Source organism: Schistocerca nitens, chromosome 5, assembly GCF_023898315.1.
Source record: "Schistocerca nitens isolate TAMUIC-IGC-003100 chromosome 5, iqSchNite1.1, whole genome shotgun sequence".
Classification (NCBI taxonomy): Eukaryota; Metazoa; Arthropoda; class Insecta; order Orthoptera; family Acrididae; genus Schistocerca; species Schistocerca nitens.
In genome coordinates, this window is record NC_064618.1 from 382221803 (window position 1) to 382232153 (window position 10351).

Below are 10351 nucleotides of genomic sequence, written 5' to 3' on the forward strand. Positions count from 1 at the left end.
GTAGGTGTCCATAATTGTTTGTGCGTTTAGTCGATGGTAATCTCTGCACATGCACCAGGACCTGTCTTTCTTAGGTGCCATATGTATGGGCGCAGGCCAGCTACAGGCAGAGGGTTCAATGACGCCAGAGCTTAGTAGTTCAGAAATCTGATTTTTAAGATCGGAGAGGCATTCGGGACAAAGTCGACGTGGTTTACTGGAGATCGGGGGACCTGGCGTGAGGCGAAGCTTGTGAACCCTGCCGTTGGTGACAACGGAAATGTTGCCGGCGGCACGGGAGGCGGTTTGTTTACAATGTGTGGTGGGCGGGACAGGCGAGGTGTGGTCGTGGTGTTTGGAGCCACTCGGCGGATCCGACGGGAGCTGAGGCGGCAAAGTGTCCCAGAAGTCAATGCGACAAGGTGGCCACCGGCCTGAAGCAGTGGCACCGTGGTCGGGTGAGCTCGGTAGAGCTCATGAGTCGTTAGTGAGTCCATTGTCCGAGGGCGTGACCTGTGGCAGCACGGTCGCGGGTGAAACACTTGGCGTGAGTGCACTGTTTGTGTTGTCAGTGGCAGTTGCACGGCGGAGCGCAGGAGCCGAAATGCATAGTTTGAGGTGCTGTCCGCGAGGGGCGGGGTAGGAGCCGTCAGTTCGGGAACACGTGACGCACGTCGCGCATGCGCGCTTGTGTCCGGCCGAGTGTCAAATGCTGCCATGTTAGGAGGGTGTGGCCCTGCAGAACTGGCAGTACACATTATGGCAGTCTTGATAGCACAGTTGCGAGGGGTAGCAGGAGGTAAACACACGGAGGCTCAATTGCTGGGATTGCAACCAGATTCGGTGCACTTACTGACCTTGCTTTGTCCTTGCTGTAATGTCTGTAATTCCTTTGCTGCATCAGAGAACTGGAGCTGTGTTTCGTGGAGCCGGAGGGAGAGCTCGAAGTTTTCCTTGCGTAGGCGAGCATCCTGTTCAAGCTCGACAAGTCACTTGTGCGTAGTTTCTTGTAACGTCATCGACAGAGGCGAGCATGTACGGATGAGAGGAGCCCGGACCAGTGTGTCACGGGGGAGGGGGGGGGGGGGGGTTGCTCGACAGAGCACAGGGGAAGTGAGTCTTGGACGGATTATGAAACACGGTGTTTCGCACTAGGTCCAGTGAAAGTTTGTGGTGTCGCAAGAATTCAATGCCTAGTATAGGTTCGTCAATTTTGCACACTAAAAAAGTCCACTCGAGTTTGCAGTTAGCAGAGTGTGTGACGACATGGGAAGTTGAACCCGAGCATTGTAGTTTAGTTGAATTCATGGCTTGCAGTGACGTATGATGAGGGTGGATGTTCGACGACGCTAAGGACGTAGGCAGCAGCGAAACATCGGCGCCTGTGTCCACTAGGAAAACGTATCCTGACGAAATGTCTTTAATGTAAAGTTGTCCGCAATTATCCAGTAGTTCCAGTACAGAATGGAGCACTGGGGGGGTGCCTGTCATGTTGTGCACAGGAGGCAGCACCCGGACGGACCTGCGGTTGGCGTTTGGGAAGTAGCAGGGTCGTCTGCAGTTCTGTGCCGCCTCACCAAAATGTGTGTGGAAGTAACAGTATGGGTAGTGCGGTTGCATTTCCTGCGGAAAGTTCATTGTCACTGTCGGTGGCAGAGATTTGGTGGCCGCAGCAGGTTCAGTTGCAGGAGGGGGCGTGACCATGGGCGGAGCCGGTGACGTCCCAGTTGCTTGTTTACTGCTTCCTGGAGCGAGCGGAATGGTCGGCACAGTACAGCCCCAGCCGCGTCCAGCCGCAGGGCAATGAGCCTGAACCTGAGACTTGTCAGGTAGGCAGTGGCTGGCGAAATAGAGCAGTGATGCATCGTGTAGCTTGTCAGCAATTGTCATTCTTTGCTCGACAGGTGCAGGAGTCCTTTGAGCCAGAGCAAAGCGGATGTGAGGAGATAGTTTATCTGACCAGATGGTGAGGAGAGCTGTGTCACAGAATAGATCAGCGCTGACCAGGGCATGTAGCCATCTCCAGAGCTGGGAAGGTTTGTCGCTGCCTAGTTGCTCGACGTGGAGCACTTGCCGTATTGCTGCCTCCGTTGAGCTTGCAAACCGACGTAGAACTGTCTTTTTGGCTAGAGTGTACCGGGTAGATGAGTCCGGGGCGTCGACCAGGTCAGCAATCAAGCCCTCCTGGTCGTGCAGGTGGGTGATGAGGCACAGAAACCTGGTTGACTCATCAAGTTTGTAATGGTCGAACACTTCGTCCACAATTTTGAACCAGGTTGTTGCTCTGTCGGGGTTAAATGGCTGCAGCGTCGGTAAGCATTGTAGAATGTTCGGAAGAACAGGTTGAGTTGAGTTCGTTGGAGCACTGCCTGCATTGAGCTGTTGTTGCTGTAGTATTCCAGGAGAGTGTGCCTCCCGGGGATGTGGCAACGACGGCTGTTCAGGTGGCAGCATGAACGTGACACGTTGTGGTTGAGCGTGATCCATCGCGACGCGGAAGGCCGATGCAGGTGAGACACCGTAATGTGTCGATTGCGGTTGCAGAAGCTCAGCACATTGCGGGTGTGTTCAGATTGACGAGTCGCGCAAGACCGATGCGGATGAGGCACAGAGATGTGCCGAGAACAGTAGCAGAAGCTCGACTGGAGCCGGCACGGGGGCGACAGGTGAGAAAAAGTTCAAAGTTTGAGAACTCGTGTTAGTCCGTGGAATGCTCGATGTATGATCAGAGCCGGGGCCACCTGTGTTGCAGGGAGGCTGCGGAGGTGCGGGCTATTGAGAAGCACAGTGTGGGAAATGGTGTCGAATGTGGGACGGAATGTGTGAATGTTCACTGTTCATAGTCACTCCACTCAAAACGGTGTGCGGATAAGGTGAATGTCGTGGCACAAAACACTGAAGCGTAGCAGTGGGACAGAGGTGGAGGTCAGGCACAGAGAAGTTATTGTTCCTGTTGCAGGCCGAGGTATCGAAGTAGGAAGGCATGTGCTGATGCTCAACCAAGGCAGGCGCGGGCGTGGTCGGATGCTGAGGAGGTAGACCTGTGAACGAAGCAGTTCCGGCCACGTGGCAGGTATCCGCATGGTACTGCATGGATTGCGGCATGGCAAATCGTTGTCCTGGCGGTAGTAGGTTGTCCGACAAAGCAATTGCAGAAATCGGCATTGGTCCCGCATTATGGATCTCCATAATAGGTAACTGCACAGTCCATGAGGGAGGGCACATGTGGCGGGAACAAAGGCATTTGATAGCCAGAGTCATACACACTCCTAACCTCACTTATTGTTGCAGGTTCGAAAACGTCCGGTGAAATCAGCGGAATCATAGAGTGAAAGGCATTGTGTTGCAGTCCTGGCGGGTGTACAGCGCCCGCAACATGATGCGTGTCAATCACAAAATCCGGTGTTAGGCGCTGGGCCGAAGTCATTGTTCGAATGCTGTGTCGATGTAATACACGCGAAAATAACCAACATGGAGGTCGCTGACACAGTAAAACGGCGAAAACGGAAGACGTTACAACTCGGGGTTACCAGTGACGAGGATTACCGGGTTGGTTGCACCAACAATCACACCCATTTAGCAATAGTTCATTTATTAACCTTAACACATACAAGGATCACAAAGAACTGAACTGAACATGACGGAACAGCCAAAGATAATGCTTAGAGTCCAAAGATGAATGCATATCGATGTTGGTGCCGATTTCATCGGCGCCACAGAGGTAACTGGAATTAACAAGCCTGAAAATCTAAATATTCTGATAAATTAAAACAGGAGTGTTCAGTAAGGTATTATTTATGTTGTTTTTGAATATTTTTAATTTCCTGCCTGTTGTCTATGAGCAACTTTTCAAATAAAGTTGCGCCAGGATAAATAACTCTGTTCTGAAATTTCTGGTAGCGAGCTTTTTCTTGTTTATATTTGGTGTGAATACAATATTTTTAAAATCCACATTCATAACTTCTATGAATGATTTACCAACTAAAAAGTTGTCTTAAGGCCAGTTTTTGTGAGTTTGTTGTTTACACAACTCATCATCACAGCTTTGGGCTTAAGTCCTCTTAAGGTATCCTCACACCAAAAACGAACTCCAACAAACTTGGCTGACAACTGTTTTCAACTTGAAGTCTGATATAGTTTTCACCTGTTGCCAACAGCTGTTTGAAATCATGAGTTTGTAAAACTAGTTAAGGAAAGCTTGGCCTCAAGATTACAGTTTATAGTCAATGAGCAAAAACATGGCAGAATTGGGTGACTGGTGCATGCCCATTGCCGTGTCCTGTGCTTTGGTTTTTTCTTGTTTTTATACAATGACACCTCCCAAGTGATCCACTGGCCTCCTGATTCTGCCTGCAAAAACCAATGCAAACAGAATGATTTGTTAGTAGGAGTTTCATAAAAAAGATACTGGTGTACCACTTGCTGGTTGGTTGGTTGGTTTGGGGAAGGAGACCAGACAGCGAGGTCATCGGTCTCATCGGATTAGGGAAGGACGGGGAAGGAAGTCAGCCGTGCCCTTTTGAAAGAACCATCCCGGCATTTGCCTGGAGCGAGTTAGGGAAATCACGGAAAACCTAAATCAGGATGGCCGGACGCGGGATTGAACCATCGTCCTCCCGAATGCGAACCACTTGCTGAATGTGAAAGAAAAATGGACCAATACAAAAACACAATACAATCGTAAGCATTGTCAAATGCTCAAACTGAAAAGTGGTTCTGGCACAAATGGCATCTGTGTTCCAAAAAGTGTGTTTTTCAAAGACATGAAGTTTTTGCAAGGTGTGAACAAGACAGGGAAAAAAATATTTACAATCATAAGAAAAATGTCATCCACTAAGAATAACTACAGCTGTAAAGTTTTTGGTTGGACATTTGTAATTACATCTGTCTTTTCATGCAAATTGATGCCTTATATCCTTAATAACTGAGGCTGTAAGGGTTGTTCAGAAATTTTTAATTACTTCTATCTTTTCACCTGATATTTATTTATGCATATTTGCCTGGCATTTCACTTAATTACATCCGATACAAAGAAGCTTGCAGATTCATGCCCGATTTTCTTTGTGGTTCTTGCTGCATTGCCTCCTTTTCTCTGAAGACACTTATTTTGTGGAGATGTCCTCCAACTACTCCAAGAGTTATATTAAAATTTATTACTAAAACTGGGCTCTGCTTCTGTTTGTCTAGAGCTAGATTTATTTACCTAAAATGCATCACTTTAATTTATAATAAAATTGTAGAATGGTTACATACATCTTGTCAAAACTCCACTATTTTCTAGGTTGAAAGAGAGATGCAGGTTTTAAATCACTAATGCAAGTGCAAGTGATTTAAGTTTGCACAAATCAAATTTAATGCCCAATCAACACCGGTTACTGTCTCTGGTGATCAACATAAGCTACTGGGCAGCAATAAATGATATGACTCAAGCCTACAATGGTGGATAGCAATGCACCATAAATTTAATAAATTCGCTTGGATAACACCTCACTGTGTTCACAGCTACAAATTGCGATAAATTTTTCTTACTCGAACCAACACAATTATTAAGTGTCCTATGGGTCAATCAGATGTGGAATTCAAATAACGTTTCCGCTAACTACTGTGGCACAATGCAAAATTTGCAGAGGCCAACCTGAACCAAAATAATTCTGAAGTCCTACGACTGTAGCAGAAACTGAGTCAAAAACTGCACAAAATCATCGAGAGTCCATATGGAATGTGAAATATTTTTAAACACCTAAGTTATGGCTGGACCACTGCTCATACTGACCAAGAGATCTCAAAAACCAGACAGACCTATCACGAGGTTGCAACAGCCAAACAACCTCGAGGTTGTGACAGACAGACAGACATACAGCCTATGAGGAACCTGGCCACAGACCTTTTAAAGTCTCAGTCAACCCCTCCAAAAATTAACCCCTTCTCTAATTCTCAGCATCTCCCACCCATGAAAAGTGCACCCAATGACATCACACAGGTCCCTCATGTGACTACCAGCATAAATTTACATTTTACACGTACATTTAATTGAAATTCCAGTGGCGCCATTAGCTGCACACTAAAATTCTATTTCAAAAACATACATCATATTAATCTGCGAGTCACAGTTTCCAATAAATAAGAATTTAATTATTCACAATTTGAGCTGTCAACAACAAAAATAGTTTATGCTCTTGGCAGCTTTGTTATTTAGCTTATAATTACAAATGGTACAGCATTTTCATCAGATTCTCTCTCTTCTTTTCACTGCAGTAATGAGAATTTATGTATTTTTAATTAAATTCAAACTATGGGCAAAATTATGTAAAACTTAAGATTAAACAATAAAAATGGTTAATAAATATAAACTTAAAATCTAAATGTGTGTAATTCCTAGTACCTCCTGCCAATACCTATTGTCATGTTGCCAGTGTATCTCCCTTTATATACAAGTTATGCTAAATATAATTAATTTTCAATTAAATCAATTCTCTAATCTTAGAGTTATGTATCATACGATACTGTCTATCAGCGCATCTCATTGAAAGCAACGATTTGATTGCTCAACCTCTTTGATGGTATGATAACATTAAAAGTTGTAATTTACACAGTGGTTACATTAAGTAAATCTATTTGTCTCTTTTACTTGTTTTGTATAAAACACTCGAATGATATGACATCTTGTGTGTCTCTGTATAGGTTGCACTGCACATATGCAGCTGAATGCAGTATAATCGTGACTTTCCAACAGCCAGTGCCCAGTGACATCACAGGCTTCCACCAAGAACCTCACTTGGTACACGCTCCACTCAGTGGAAGCGAGACATTAAATGCTGGGAAATGTGGCCCCAGCATCACCTCCAACAGGCAAGATGCAAGAAGCCATCCTGTGTTAGCCATGTGCGTGATTCAAACTTGGCACTCAGCCAATACAACTAATACACTGATATGTCTTGTGTTACAAACTCTCCCAGTTTTTAGTTCTTTCACATCAAATCTGCCACACAGTAAATAAACTAGGGTTTTATTTCTACTAAGAACATTGTGCAGACACACAGGTGCAGAATTCATTAATGTGTCTTTTTCAGGAGTTAAGTACACAGTTGTTCTGAGACACTGAAAAACTGCCGACAATGTTCCAAAAAAATTCTCCACATATCTGATAATTAAATAGTCTTTCTTGGCTGCCTTTCTTTTGCCTCCCTGCATAAGCATTCATCATGTACTATGAAACAGCAAAAGCATCATCTTCCAAACAACAAAGGGAACATCCTCATTTTTTTTTTCCAGTAAGGGGGAATTCATGTGGTTACAGCTTTCTTCCCCTTAACAAATAGCTCACCCACCATGGAACAGTTAAAGACACAACCATCTGAAATACTTCCTTGGACATCTACTTTGTAACTGATTACATTGTAATGTTTGTTTACCAATGCTAGTAGCATACTACTAAATGTTCCATTTCATGCAGACTGCACTACTGCAATAAGTCAGCCATCTACTGCACCAATACAATGTAATAAGTTCCATAATCTCAAACCTATTTGAAACTTCTCCCGTTCTTCCTTGGTAGATGGTTCCCATAAAAATAAGAGATCAATGTCTAAATGAGTAGCTTCAAAGAGATAGTGTTTTAAAGTTCCATTTTGTGTATTTCAGAATTCATAAAAAACTTTTAGTGTCCACAACCTTGCCACTGAAGAGGATAATAAAGATGATGACAGAGATGAGTTAGATGACTTTTGATTTCTAAACAACACCACTGAGCTACAGTCTACAAGCTAAAATGAACATGTGTCACCTGCTACATCTGGTCTCTCTGCATTTGCAGCACCATCACAAACATCACACTACCATCATCTTCAACATCTCTCATATGTTCAAATTTTGTAAACAAGAGGAGCAGTACCATGTTACAGATAAAGCACCATCATGCATACATTTCATCACCTCCTGAATTGAAAAAATGAAAAAAGACAAATATTCTTTGTTTTCAGATTAGATGTCATCAGAGCTCCTCTAAACTAAATAAGTGATGAGAAGGTGCTCATTAAAGTAAAAAGAAAAAAAAACAGCAGATTTGATATATGACACAAAAGTAATGTTTGCTGAGGGAGCAGGAGCAAAAGCTGCTGCAGCAGAGACAGTGACTTTTTTTAATGCAACTGATAATGAGGGTGAAAATGCATAAAACACTCAAACTTTGACAACAGCTAGAGAGGAAACTCAGTTATACATTTTTTTTTAATTCTGTGGAGCCAATGTTAATCAATAATTTAATGAATAAATTATTTCAATTTAACTATCTTTTTATTTTAGGTTTAACACATGAATGCTATGCTGAAAAAAGTTACGTCACTGCTGTTGTTGCATCTCTCAGATAAAAGGTATAAAGTTCAAAACATATCCATTTTTTACAATAGTAATATGTGATAAATAAATATGGGTGCACATACTTTGCCCTTCTAATAGCCACAAACCTACAGAACAGCTAGTATAACCTTGTAAAAGAAAGGAAATAAAAATAGGTATATTTAAACTTTAAGAAGCATACAGTAATAACAAAGTTTACATACAAAAATAGTGAAGAATAATAAAATCTGAAGAACAAAAATAGTCACAGTCTCCATTGTGTTCATTTACTGTGCTACACCCATCAGTACAAACAAAAGCACATTGTTGCAGTCACAAGTACTGTCCACAAGTCTTGCAGATATGTTTTGTCAGTCTTTTTGTTTCCATGGCCCAGCAGGGCTGGAAACATTTCCTATTTGCACTATTAGTGGTGACACAATTGGTATGAGTAATGACAGGCTGATGATTTTCAGATGAAATTTCATGAAGTCTTATAGAACTTGACAGGGTAAATAATGCACAAGTGATCACCTCACGAAGTGATTTTCAATAAGTTCTCTTCTGCTTCTTTACAAAAACAGCTGACATCTGCATGGTTCATTTCCATTTCCCATACAAATAAACTGAGAACTGATTCCAGCAATATTTAGATTGAAAGGAAACAACCCTCAGCCACCTTCTAGTACCTCTCTGGATATTGTAAGCAGAGCACATTTTGTCAGCTGTATCTGGTGCAATCTTATGTTCACTGAGGAGAGTTACCTATTTCAGCTTTTTCTTGTCACCAGTATCTTTATCAATTGAATTGTCCTTGAGTAAACTTGAGATGAGGAGTACATTTTTCTTTTTGCTTTTATTTTGACCAATGTATGAAACTAATGTTCCTTCTTTACAGACTGCAAAAAGGCTGGAAAAGTTCTGTTTTTCACCGCTTTCATATCTGTAGGGGCAATGGCGTTGCCGCAGTGGATGAGCCGGTCCTGTAAGATCACCAAAGTTAAGCGCTGTCGGACGTGGCCGGTACTTGGATGGGTGACCATATGGACCGCCTTGCACTGTTGGCATTTTTCAGGGTGCACTCAGCCTCGTGATGCCTACCGGTATTGAGGAGCTACTCAACCGACTAGTAGCGCTCCAGTCAAAGAAAACCATCATAACAACTGGGAGAGCGGTGTGCTGACCACACGCCCCTCCTATCTGCATCCTTGTCTGAGGATGACATGAAGGTCGGATGGTACCGATGGGCCACTTGTGGCGTACAGACAGAGTGCATATCTTTAGGGACAGTGATTTGTTCTTCTTTAGTGTTTCCACATAAGACAAGCAATGTTTTTCTGAGAAGCTTTGGAAGAAGAGTGACATCACTAAACCAAATTATCAGCTGTCACATTACAGCCAGCATTAGTTATAGGAGTAACCAATCTTTATGCTATGTCAGTGCGTTTGTCACTATATTGGAATTGTCCCTCTGCTTGTTTACCAGGATAAATGTACAGATTGCAGGTATGAACCATTTACGAATCTACAGCTGCAAAAATGTTGATCCCTTACTTCGATGGAATCTACTATGTGAATGGGCATCAGCCCCTAAAGGCCTCTAGATTTTCATTGATTATGACGTCAGCTCCCACACAGTAGTAAGCCCTGCACTTGTTTACAAACTTTTCAAAGAAATTGCGAATAGCTGCTAAACAGTCTTTTGGTCTCCTTTATAGTCTACGTTTTCTTTCATCAAATCTCACATTCTGCAATAAGAATTGAAATATAAAGAAGGACATTGTCAAATGTAAGATACCTATGTCAAATCTTCAAGACTGGTTCCTCCACCTTCATGATGTACTGTCATGTATAAAAGGCCTATGAAGGCGCGTATTTCAGTCTGATCAGTATGGTGTGCAAACTTAGGCTGTGAATAATGTGGTCATATGGTGTCAATGTACTGGTTTGAATATCTAACAATTGTATCTATCATGTAAACATCAATGAAACACTTCCATGCAGCCACAATTTTATCAATACTTTGGGCCTTTCTGAC